We start from the raw sequence: 13621 nt of genomic DNA on the forward strand, positions 1-13621 counted from the left end.
TCCCCCTTACTGAACTGTTAAAAACTAAAGGACAGGGCGATACGCGACGTTCAAAGAACCCAGGCGCGCTCCTTAAATGGACTCCCGCATGTCAGCAAGCGTTTGAAGCGCTCAAACAAATCTTTACCACAGAACCGATTTTACAGCATCCAAACCCCTCTAAACCCTTCGTGGTACAAGTCGATGCTTCTGATTTTTCCATAGGAGCAATTCTATTACAAGCTGACCAATCTGGCGCTTTAAAACCCTGTGCCTACCTCTCTCGCAAATTCACGGAAACAGAGAGAAGATGGCATGTTTGGGAAAAGGAGGCTTTTGCTGTAAAGACAGCGTTAGAGACATGGCGACACCTATTGGAAGGCACTTCAAACCCTTTTGAAGTCTGGACTGACCATAAAAATCTGGAAGCTTTAAGCACCAGTCGAAAACTCAGTCCCAAACAGCTGCGCTGGGCTGAGTTTTTCAACCGCTTTGACTTCACCCTTAAATTTATACCAGGCAAGAAAAATTTCTTAGCTGATGCCCTCTCGCGCAGACCCCAAGATGCTGGCCCGGGGCCAACGGTCCAAGGTACCGTCTGGACCGACAAACAATTAGGTTTGGCAGCGGTGACTCGCAGCCAGACCCGAGCGCAATCAACTCCGCCTCCAGCCGCTCCGCCTTCCAGCCGCCCGCCTCTCTTGTCAATTACCTCCGATTTGCAACAACAGTTGCTCTCCCACCTTAAAACAGATACTTGGTTGCAAGCCAATAAACACCTCTTCACTTTCACCGATGATCTTGCCTGGCGCAACGATCGTCTCTATGTACCCGAACCAATGCGAAAAACCATACTCCAGCGCTGCCACGATGACAAGCTAGCTGGACATTTCGGCTACGTGAAAACTTTGCACCTCGTTCGCCGCCAATTCTGGTGGCCAACTTTACTCAAAGACTTAAAGCAATATGTCACTGCGTGCCCTGTATGTGCGGCGATAAAGCGCAAACCGGGCAAGCCCCAGGGTCTCCTTCAACCCGTGGCCACTCCATCTGTCCCTTGGCAGGATATCTCTATGGATTTTATCGTTGATCTACCCCCTAGTCAACGAAAAACTGTCATTTGGGTCGTCAAAGACTTTTTCTCCAAACAAGCCCACTTTATCCCATGCGCTTCTATCCCCACCGCACAACAGCTGGCACGCCTCTTCCTCATCCACGTGTACCGCCTCCACGGTATCCCCGCCCGTTTGGTGAGTGACAGAGGCACACAATTTACGTCACAATTTTGGCGGGCATTTTTGAAACTTTTGGGTACGAAACAATCACTTTCTACCGCCTGGCATCCGGAAACGGACGGATCTACAGAGGCGGTTAATTCTACATTGGAACAATACCTCAGAGCTTTTGTTAACTACCAGCAAGACAACTGGGTCGATCTCCTCCCATTTGCTGAGGTCGCTTACAACAATTCCATTCATCAAACCACTGGTCAAGTTCCCTTTAAAACAGTTTTTGGGCGTGAATTTGTTCCGATCCCTGAACTTCCTCATCCTCAGCCGCTCCCAGCCACCCTCGCTGGCTGGGCAGACTCTCTCAAAGACTCATGGTCTAATATCCTACTCGCTCTCCACCATGCCCAAGCTACCTATAAACGCCATGCCGATGCAAAGCGTTCCCCAGAACCATCCTTTGCGGTCGGAGATCAAGTCTACCTATCGACTAAGTTTATCAAGTCCTCACAACCCTCAAAAAAACTTGGTCCTAAATTTGTCGGTCCTTTTTCAATTGTTGCTCAGATCAACCCTGTTACGTTTAAACTTGATTTACCTCACAACCTTAAACGTTTACATCCTGTTTTCCATTGTAGCTTACTCAAACCCTACCTGTCGTCGGACCGTTGGCATCCGCAACCCACTCCTCCACCTCCCCTCATGATTGACAACCAGCAACACTTCGAGGTGACATCTATCCTTGATTCCAGACGCCTTCGCTCCGCTCTACAATACCTCGTCCGCTGGAAACATTTCCCTCATCCTGAATGGGTTGCTGCTCCACACGTAAATTCTCCTCGTCTCGTAGCCCAATTTCACTCTGCCTATCCTGACAAACCGGCTCCCTGATTTTTTTGGGGGGGGCAATATGTCATGTTCTCATTCTAATGTCTGGTTAACATTGTAACGTTTCACATGTCATTCTCTGTTCCGTATCTTTTCACCCGGGGTTTTTCCATTCTTTCGCCCTCCCTTGTTTTGAGGGCTTGGAATGCATGTTTGGGTTTGCGCTCCTGTTCAAGGTTACTTTCCCAGGCGCGTCTAACGGCTTTCAGCACCTGGGAGGGGGAGCGTCCTGACGGGCGACGGGGCGGGACCGGCCCACAAGCAAGGCTTTTAAGTTTGTATTTGGCGCGCTTTTGCTCATTCTCAGCTTTCTCTGTATTTGCATACTATTCCTTTAATAAATCAGTTATCTTTAAGCCCGAGCTTGTGAGACTGAGTATTTGGGTTTAGGCAATCGTTACAGGGGCTCAACCGTGACGTTCTCCAATGGGCCCTCTACCGCGACAACCCAGAAACGTTACACGGGTGGATCCACCTCGCAGGGAAAGCCGAACATGCGCACCGCACCTTCCTCATGACAACCACGGAAGACACAAACTATGCCGGGAAAAAGGTACCCGCACCACACGGGGGGATGGCCGGCCCCATATACCCAAAAAAGAAGTTCAACCGGGAGCCCTGCGGGAGGTGTGGCAAATTAGGGCACAAGACGGTGGATTGCTTCGCCAACCGACCGCCGACCAGCGCGCCCAAACCCACTCCGAAAATTAGCCCCAAACCACCCAACCCGGGGCCGCCCCCTCACCGCCGAATGACCGTGGCCACAGCGACACCAGAAGAGGGCTGGGACGCTTACTGGGGGGAAGAGGACAATACAAACCCCGACCAGCCGGCGGGAAATGCTCCCCGCTTGCCCTGAGACGCGTGGCGAGGCAGGCGGTGGGACAGCAACGCGGACCACCTCAACGAAACGACGAAAGCCCTGTAATATTGGCAGCAATTCAACTCTCTGCCGGCAACGGAGCCACCACGGCCGCGGCACTAGTGGACTCGGGGTGCTCAAAAAACCTCATCCACCCCGACCTAGTCGCCAAACTCGACCTCCGCTGCTTCCCCCTCCCCACGCCGCTGGCATTCCACCAGCTGGACGGCTCTACAGCGGGAGGGAAACCAGCCACGCTACAAACCGAGCCGGTCACCCTGCAAATGGGCACTCACACCGAGCGCACATCGTTCGTAGTCACGCACATCGGACGGCCCATTGCAGTCCTGGGGATGCCATGGCTCGCGACAAATGACCCGCGGATCAACTGGGAGACCCGCACCTTCACATTCGGCGACGGCGAGTATCGAGCACCAGTTCCAGCGGGCAGAAGCAACCCCACGGTAGGACGAGTGGAGGCGACCACACAAGACAACGCCGCTACCACAGCAGACCTACCAGAACAATACGCCGACTTCTCCGAGGTCTTCGGAGAGGCAGAAGCTGACCAACTACCCCCCCACCGCAAGACGGATTGCCGGATCGACCTACTGCCCGACGTCCCCTTACCTAGACCAAAGATCTATTCGATGACCCCGAAGGAGATGGCAACCCTCCGGGAGTTCATCGATAAAAACCTAGACAGGGGATTCATAGAGCCAGCATGCTCACCGGTCGGAGCCCCCGTCTTATTCCGGGAGAAGAAAGACGGGACCCTACGGCTCTGCACCGACTACCGGGGCCTAAACGCGGCTTCCCTGTCCAACAAATACCCCTTACCCCTGGTGAAGGACATGCTCGCCCACCTGTCCACGGGCAAAGTCTTTTCCAAATTGGACCTTCGCGAGGCGTACTATCGCATCCGAATCAGGGAGGGGGACGAATGGAAGACGGCGTTTAACTGCCCCCTAGGCGCTTTCCAGTACAAGGTACTGCCCTTCGGACTCGCGGGGGCCCCTGGGGTGTTCATGCAGCTCATCAATGAGGTACTGCATGAACATCTGTTCAAAGGGGTCCTGGTCTACATCGACGACGTCCTTATTTACACAAAAACGCACGAGGAACATGTAACCCTAGTCAGGCAAGTCCTCGACAAGCTCAGAAGGGCGCAGCTCTATGCAAAGCCTACAAAGTGCGAGTTTCACAAAGAGCGCCTAGACTATCTGGGGTACCGAATCTCCGGGGACGGCATCGAAATGGACCCCGCAAAAGTCGAAGCGGTACTAAACTGGGAGCGGCCCCGCAACAGACGGCAACTACAGAGCTTCCTCGGATTCGCGAATTTCTACAGGTCATTCGCCCGGGGGTTCGCTGAGATAGCCCTCCCCTTAACGGACCTCCTCAAAACCAAAGGGGTGGGGGACACCCGACGCGCCAAGAACCCAGGCACAGTGCTGAATTGGACTCCCGCGTGCCAGACCGCATTCAACAAGCTGAAAGCGCTGTTCACTACGGAGCCAATCCTCGCGCACCCAGACCCAGAACGGCCGTTCGTGGTCCAAGCCGACGCCTCAGACTTCTCCCTGGGAGCCATCCTGCTACAGAAAGACCCCACGGGACTCCTGAAACCATGCGCCTACCTGTCAAGGAAGTTCTCCGAGACAGAGAGGCGATGGCACATCTGGGAGAAAGAAGCCTTCGCGGTGAAATCGGCACTAGAGACATGGCGACACCTACTCGAGGGAGCCACCCAACCATTCGAGGTCTGGACGGACCACCGGAACCTCGAGGCCCTACGAACGCCTAGACGCCTTAGCCCAAAACAGGTCCGATGGGCCCAATTCTTCAGCCGCTTTGATTTCCAGCTGAAGTTCATGCCGGGCAAGAAGAACTTCCTGGCCGACGCCCTCTCCCGACTGCCCCAAGACGAAGAGCCCGCCCCAGACACCATTGGGACGGTCCTATCCGCCTCGCAACTGGGGATGGCCGTGACCACCCGAAGCGGCGCACGGAGGCAGCTCGACTCTACGGCGCAGCCGACGGCGGGACAACCGGCGACTGAAAGAAGCCAACCGCAACTACCAGGGGGAATGCGCACGGACCTCGCCGCCGCCCTCAAAACTGACCCCTGGTTCCTGGCAAACCCCGACAAGGTAACGATGGCACAAGACCTGGCATGGGGGGAAGGCAGAATCTACGTCCCGGACTCGCAACGCCAGGCGATCTTGCATAGGTCACACGACGCCAAGCAAGCGGGACACTTTGGGTTCCTCAAGACCCTACACCTAACACGGCGTCAATTCTGGTGGCCCGCGCTCAGGCGAGACGTAAAAACCTACGTGGCGTCCTGCCCAACGTGCGCTAGGGCCAAACGGGCACCAGGCAAACCCGCGGGGCTATTGCAACGGGTGGCAGAACCCTCCCGCCCATGGGAGGAAATCTCTATGGATTTTATAGTGGACCTCCCACCCAGCCAGAAGAAAACGGCCATTTGGGTGGTGAAGGACTACTTCTCAAAGCAGGCCCACTTCATCCCCTGCACGTCGGTCCCATCCTCACAACAGCTAGCCAAACTCTTCCTCATCCACGTGTACAGGCTACACGGATGTCCCGCACGTGTGGTGACCGACAGGGGCACACAGTTCACCTCCAAATTCTGGCGGGCCTTCCTGAAGCTGACGGGGACCCAACAGGCCCTATCTACGGCTTGGCACCCTCAGACGGACGGAGCCACTGAGGTTCTTAATGCCACCTTAGAGCAATTCATACGATCATATACTAACTACCACCAAGACGACTGGGCTGAACTGCTCCCGTTCGCCGAAGTCGCATACAACAACGCCGTCCACACGAGCACGGGGAAAACTCCGTTCGAAGTAGTCTCGGGGCGCGACTTCGTCCCCATACCGGAGCTACCTCAACCCCCGGAACCCCAGGTGGACGCTAGCGACTGGGGACGGAAGATCGCGGAAGCATGGCCAGTAATCACGGCGGCGCTGAAGGATGCACAGGCAGCCTACAAAGAGCAGGCCGACAAGCACCGGCGCCAACAACCGACGTTCCAGGCGGGGGATATGGCCTATCTATCCACCAAGTTCCTAAAGTCAACCCAACCCTCGAAAAAACTGGGGCCTAAGTACATCGGGCCGTTCCGAGTCACGCAAATAGTGAACCCGGTAGCAATACGCTTGGACCTGCCACACAACCTCCGGAGACTCCACCCGGTGTTCCACACCAGCCTCCTGAAACCGGCAACCACCTCCCGATGGCACCCAAGCACGCCACAGCCCGCACCGGTGATGATCGACGGGCAACACCACTTCGAGATAAGGGACATTCTCGACTCCCGCAAGCAACGAGGAACTCTACACTATCTGGTCAGGTGGAAACATTTCCCCCACCCGGAATGGGTGGCGGCGCACAACGTTAACGCGCCTGACCTGACCAGAGCATTTCACCGGGCATACCCCGACAAACCGCAACCAAGGTCAGCAAAACCAAACCCCCCCCCCGCAGGCCCCCCCCCCGCCTCCCGTGCCCCAAGGGAAAGGGCCCCCCCAAGCCCGCGACTTGGGTGGACCTCCCCCCCCCCCGGGACTCACTCCCCCCGCCCCGGGCCCACGGGGTGGTGACAAACGTTCGCCAGCACCCTCCCCCCACCCCCCGGCCGCGGGGGAGTGGCAAGCAAGTCAACAGGGCAACCTGGGGGCAACGCCCAGGAGACACAACAAAGGCGACGCACTTTAAATAAGAAAAAGAAGGGCCCTACCTGGAGCTGAGAAGCACCCGACCAGCCACGCCTCTCTCCTCGCCGAACTGAGCCAAACAAACAGGGTGTGGCTGGAGCATGCGCACGCCAGGTCAGGACCCGAGCATGCGCACCATGGACACACCCTGGGAAGGCACGTGGTAGAGGGAGGAGCAAAGGGAGGGGCGACAACTACACCGGCGGGAACTTTGAAAAAAAAAAAAAAAAATGTGGCGTTTTGACAGCTCCACGGGGAAAACCCAGAAAACCGGGGGAGAACACTATTCGAAAAGGGGGCAGTATGTCATGAGTGCCGTTGAGCTAAAGTCATCAGCGCAATGGCACACATGACAATGGCAAGGAAATAGGTGAAGGGGTACAAGATAAGTAGCCATCAACCCACAACGACTAACGGCCAACAAACAATAGCTAAACGGATCACGGAGCACACCCAAGCCATCAGCGGCAATACAACGGGGATCGCCCAGCTGAAAGCAATCAGCAGAGGAATGGGAAACCTGATGATGGGCGATCCCGGAAACCCTCACCCACCGGCAGGGCAACGTATTGGACAAAGGGGGGTGACGTGACCGTGAGCGAGGGGGCGCTGACCGGCGCGGGGTATTTAAACCCCGCACCGGCGCGCTCCTGTCACTCTCAGCTTTTTTCTACCAACGCTGTACCTGCCCTGCAAATAAACCAGAGCCTGATCCGCGAACCAGTGTCTGAGTGTTATTCAGAGGTAGGCAGCGCATGACAATACTGTTCCTCTCCAGTGTGGATCATTTGACATAAAGTAAGAGGAAGCCTTTGGTTGAAAAATGTTCCATGCTTTCTGCATCCATTTTGGTTGTCCCTAGCCTCAATGGTATATTATTTTGTGTATTTATCGTTATGGTTTTTAATCGATTGTTGTAAGCTGCCCAGAGTCCCCCGACAGGAGGAGATGGGCGGGGATAAATCAGATAGATAAGTAAATAAATAAATACCACTGTATACTGTTGACATAAGTCTGATTTATCTCTGGATCTTTTTCCACATGAGGCAGTTTCCCTTTGTGATCCAGTTTGGTCACCACGACCTGGATTGTGGCACATTCTGAAGTGCAGGATTTCTCTCTCACATTTCTGAAGATGTTTTCCTAATTTGTTTTGGTCCCCAAATAACATTTCCAATTATCTCTTTCCTCAGTTCCTCCGTGATTTTTTGTGGTATCAGTGTACTGGACTCATTTTAATTCTTCTTCTCTTCTGTATCCTGTACTTGGGACAAAAAGAAAGAAAATCATGAGAAATTTAAGGCACAAACCTTCTAAGTTCCCTTTTTCAATTCACCATCACCAAGATCCTCTTCCCCCTTTCTTCTCATACAATTTGGTGAAACTTGGATTGCTTTTGCATTATCTTATTATCTCGCACAAAAGCATTGTATCTTTCCTAGGCCACTTCCAACTTTTTATAAAAATAGATGAGTTTTCTTTCTCCTGTCCTACAGAATCAGTGAGAGGTAAAATGGAATTGTAACAGGATTAGTAAAAGAAGGAACTATCACACCACAGAAGGGGATTGCAGTCTACCTGTACATTTCCTACATCGGAAGGAATATTGCTAAAGCTCTATCTTGTAGAGATGTATTGGCATCAGGTAATGACTGGGTAAAATGCACTTCTTAAACATCTGCCTGGACACATCTCTCCCAGAACCAACATCATTTGGAAGCAACTAGCAAACTGGGAGCAAGGGAGCAAACTCACTTGTAAATGCAGAGTAATATATAAAACTGAACAAAACATTTATAAGCTGGCATGGTATAGGCTTTGAGATGCTTAAATTTTTGTATCCCCTCCACCTCCGGTGGGAATATGGTGGACTGAACAGCTGCGCCCATGGGCTCAGAGGGAAAACTGATAACGCAGCAGTTTTTTGGGGCTCAGACAGATCTTTCCTGAAGCCCAGGAGTGTTTTTCCGGAGAAAGGAAAACACTTGGAATTACCCCATCTGTCCTCCGGACAGCTGCTTGCAGCCAGAAGATCACAAACAGCGTTCGCTCTTGATGGGTAAGAGCTAGCGGGAAGGCTGGGATGTCACCATTTCCAAGATGCACTGTAGCCTTAAAGGGACATTAAGTCCAGCCACCCCATTTCTAAAGCACCCAATTTATTTTTCTTTTAAGTATGCGTATATCCTGTTCAGACTTTGAGGTGGCCAGACAGGGTTAGTATCAAAAAACCACTCTTTCTTAATACAACTATTTATAATAAGAAGTCCATGTGATTAATGAGGTAGGCTGGCTCTGATCAAGACCAAACGGGCAACAACAGAAGAACTGGCAAGATTGCAGGAAAAGGCTGTGGCAGAACAGCTAGGCAGGATTCACTCACCGGACCTGTGGAACTAGATGAATCTAGGGCATGTGGCAAGACTGGAACTAGGCAAGGCTGAAGACCTGAAACACGACTGGGCTGGACTGGAGATTCTGGACAAGGCTGAGAGCTTGAAACAAGATTGGACTGGACTGAAGACTCTAGGCAAAACTGGGTACTGGAAGAACGACTGCACTGGGCTGGAGACTCAAGACAAGGCTGAGAACTTCAGACAAGACTGGACTGGGCTGGGGATTCCGAGCTAGGCTGGGAGCTTGGCGCATGACTAGGTTGGACTGGGGATTCTGGACTAGACTGAGAAGCTGGAGCACGACAAGACTGGGCTGGAGTTACTGGACAAGGCTGGGCACTTAGAGCACGACTAGACTGGGCTGGAGATTCTGGGTAAGGCTGGAAGTTGGAAGCACGATGAAACTGGACCAGAGATCCTGGGCGAGGCTGGAAGCTTGGAGCATGACGAAACTGGACTGAAGATCCTGGACTAGGCTGACAGCTAGGAACAAGGCTGGGAACGCGCTTGAAACGTGCTGAATGGCGGTGGCGAGGTCCGGAACTGGACATGAGGCTAAGGTTGCTAGGATCGGCAGGAAGATCCTCTGTGGCAGCATGTGCAGGATGCAGGTCCTCCATGATAGGAAACACAGGCGCTGATTCTCCTCTGGCTACAGACAAGCTTTCCAACACAGGTAAGGACTCTTCTGCTGGGCCTGTGAGATCAAAGGATTGGTTGTCTCCAGCAGCTTGTTCTTCGCATGTCTGCCTTTTATGTCGATCGCTTGTGCACCTGTTCCCCTCTGCAGCCAATTGGGCTGCCTTCTCCTTTGCATGCTTTTCTGCATGCCTTCCTGCACACTGTTATTATTTTTGTACTAAATTTGAAGATATTAGCATTTTCCCACACAGATGTTCTGAACGTTCAGTTTTCTGCTGCTACTTTCCCTGGGGAATTGTCTGTTACTTTCACTTGTGTAAACATATTCCTCTATATCTTGACTTTCGCTGGTTAAGCTCCTAGGGGTGCCATAATCTCCATGAGACATGGAGGATTTCAATCAGACTTTCTCTGACTTCCATTGAGATACTAAGCAGATTTTTTCTGATTCCTGCCAAGTTTTTATGCAAGGCATTCAGGGCATTGTGGAAAATATGAGATCTAAAATGTGTCATCTGGTTGGGGATGTCATGGATGAACTTGAAGAATTTAACAGCAATAGAAATGTTTCTTCTAACGGTGAGATTGTAAAGGTTGAGTCTGACTCTGACTCTGAGAAAGGGGCTATCGAAACTTATGTTAAACAGGAGAAGGGAATCAAAACCTAGAGAGAGAGAAGAGAGGAAACCAAAAATGGGGATGACTCAGCAGATCGGGAGAATCCTGAGCAGCTGATTGGTCCAGAACCAGGAGCAGGTGCAAAGCCACCAATCAATGCAAGGGAGAGGCGAGTAGAGAAGTGTGCCAAGCAGAAAGAAACCTGATTGGTCCCCAAGGAGAAAAGGTGTGAAGGGAACAGGATAAAAAGTCACCAGCACAAGGAACCAGCTGCTGGAGACAACTGTTCCACTGAGCTAACAGCTTCTTCATCAGAAGTTGAGCCGGAACTCTCTTCAGGAGCCTGCCCTGTAGCCACCACAGAATCAGAGCCATCGCCTTTCACCATTTCAGAACTGCCTCCATTGCATTCTTCTCCAGCCGAGCCTCGCTACGTTCCTTTGCCTCGAGATCCAATCGAGTCTTGTCTTGCAGCCTTGCCACACCTTCAAGCCAAGTCCAGTCTTGACATTCCAGCCAAGCCTTGCCTTGCCGTTCCAGCTGAGTCTAGTCTTATCGTTCCAGCCAAGCCTTGCCTTGCCGTTTCCGGTGAGTACAGTCATTTTGTTCCAGCCAAGCCTTGCCTAGCCGACCCAGCCGAGTCCAGTCATGTCGTTCCAGCCAAGCCTTGCCTTGTTGCTTCGACTCAGTCTTGCCTTGCTGTTTCAGCTGAGTCTAATCGTGTCATTCCAGCCAAGCCTCGTCCTTCCATTCGTCGAGTCTTGCCTTGCCTCCGTATCCAAGTCTTGTCTTGCCTCCCTGCTGCATCCTTCAGTCAAGCCTCATCCTGTCGCCTTGTCCTGCACTTCAAGTCAAGTCCTGCCCTGTTGCCTCAACGTCAGCTTTTGTTGAGTCTCATGAGCCCTTCCAGCTGCATGCTCTAGCTACACCGTGCTTTGCTGCTTCGTTGCGAGAATTAGCTGAGTTCTGCCTTGCTGTATTGCCACGAACTTGCTCCACACATTCCCTCACAACTTCAATGCAATATTTAGCTGAGCCTGGGCTTGCAGCCTTGCCTTGTTCTTCTTCACTGCCTGGGTGGGTTGATTGAACTGCATTTGTTTAATTGAGATTTATTTGATGTAAATAGTTTTAATTGTAAATAAAGGATTTCTTCTAAAACCTTCCTGGCTGTTTCCTAGTCCGAACAAGACAGAGATTGGGACTTCCGTTGAAATGCTGGATGAAGACTGGATAGTCGAGAGGAAGGAATTTAAGGGAGAGATCGAGTTGCAAGCCACAAGTGAAACTGATCTTCTGACGGAACGTTGTGAAAAAGAAGGGGTTATTATGTATGGGAGGTTTTCTGAAGTCTGTGTTTTTGAGGGAAGCAGTTGGGTGTATGATTTAAGAAAAAAGCTCTGTGTGTATTATGGGGATATGTAAATGCTGTGGTTTATTTTGAAGTGGGATAAGGGTGTAAGAATATTGATCTGGATTGCTTTTAGGGTTTGGTTGATTTCATTTGCCTTTAATGACTCGGATTAAGATTATTAAGGTATTATTATTATTATTAATAATAATAATAGTAGTCTGGTTTTGGGTTTAGTATGATTAAGATTATTATAACTGTTGTATTACCAACTACAATGGCAGGCAATTTATGTTTGTTTTAGTTTGATTATTGTAGTAGACAGGAATGTATAGAATAGTAGTAGGAAGGAAATAAATGTTATATTGGTGGGGAGTTGATTAGGAGGTGTGTGTGTGTGTATTCTTTTAATATAAGGGGAGGGAGCAATTCTATTTAGTGATTTTTATATTGTGCTAATGGAATGATTTATAGAAATAATGTGGTTTTGGTTTAAGATAGAGTAAGGGATTATGGAAAATTGTATATCCTTGCTGTTTAAAGTCAGAAGTCACTTCTTTTTGTAGTTTCTAAAAAAATTTTATCTTGTGTTTTCTCACACTTTTTTAGTTTTTTTTTTGTAGTTTTTTTTCTGTAGCTTTTATCTTTGTCTGAAATTTAATAAAATTCTTATTACAAAAACTGCGTCCCTTGGATTTTGAAGCAAAAGTAGAAATCCTAAGGATCTTATACTTGAAAATTAAGAAACTTTCTCCTGTTGACATGCAACAATATTGGGACCTTAAAATGACAGAACCATCAAAATGCCACTTACGTCAAACTGAACAGTCCCTTTTATGTCCATTTTATACTGCTGTCCTTGCAAAATGCTTTGGCTGTTCCTATCTAGCTCTACTTAGGGTCAAAAATAAAGCAGGCCGAATTTGTAGAGAAAGTGAATGTTCTAATTTGACACAAGGAAGATAGCATATGTACTAATGTGACATTTAGATGGGTTTTTACCTGAGTGGATTCTTGAATGGGAGATTAGCTGATTCTTCCTCTGGAAGCTCTTTCTGCATTCAGCACGTTCAGATGGTTTCTCCTGCGTGTGGATCTTGAGAAGTAAGAGATCCATTCCCACGGAAACCCTTTCCACACTCCATGCACCTGTATGCCTTTTCCCCCACATGGATCCTTTTATGGGAAGAAAGGGAAATGCTCTGGCTGAAGCTCTTTCCACACTCCATGTATTGATACGGTTTCTCCCCTGTGTGAATTCTTTTATGAATAATAAGAGACGTATTTTGACAGAACCAGGGACGCGGTGGCGCTGCGGGTTAAACCGCTGAGCTGTCGATCGGAAGGTTGGCGGTTCGAAACCGCGCGGCGGGGTGAGCTCCCGTTGCTAGTCCCAGCTCCTGCTCACCTAGCAGTTCGAAAACATGCAAATGTGAGTAGATCAATAGGTACCGCTTCGGCGGGAAGGTAACGGCGTTCCGAGTCGTCATGCTGGCCACATGACCCGGAAGTGTCTATGACAACGCCGGCTCCAAGGCTTAGAAACGGAGATGAGCACCGCCCCCTAGAGTCGGACACGACTGGACTTTACGTCAAGGGAAACCTTTACCTTTACTATTTTGACAGAAGCTCTTTCCACAGTCCTTGCATTTATTCAGCTCCTCCCCTGTGTGGACTGTCTTATGAGAAATGAGCTGACTCCTGCTTCTGAAGTTCTCACCACATTCCATGTGTTTATATGGTTTCTCTCCCAAGTGGATCCTAATATGGGAAGTAAGGGATCCACTGTAACAGAAACTCTTTCCACACTCCACGCACTTGTATGGTTTCTCCTCCGTGTGAATTCTTTTATGAATAGTAAGACACCTATTTTCACGGAAACCCTTTCCACACTCCACACATTTATACGG

The 13621-nt window shown here is 50.6% G+C and overlaps 2 protein-coding genes across 4 annotated transcripts in view; one reads left to right on the forward strand and one right to left on the reverse strand.

The window, feature by feature from the left end:
• Window positions 1–13621, forward strand: part of LOC134491913 (zinc finger protein 595-like) — a 610720-nt gene that overhangs the window by 541317 nt on the left and 55782 nt on the right. The window lies entirely within an intron of this gene.
• The window catches only part of LOC134491916 (zinc finger protein 91-like), a 485354-nt gene that overhangs the window by 16705 nt on the left and 455028 nt on the right, over window positions 1–13621 (reverse strand). The window lies entirely within an intron of this gene.

This window comes from Candoia aspera, chromosome 2, assembly GCF_035149785.1.
Source record: "Candoia aspera isolate rCanAsp1 chromosome 2, rCanAsp1.hap2, whole genome shotgun sequence".
In the NCBI taxonomy this organism is placed as follows: domain Eukaryota; kingdom Metazoa; phylum Chordata; class Lepidosauria; order Squamata; family Boidae; genus Candoia; species Candoia aspera.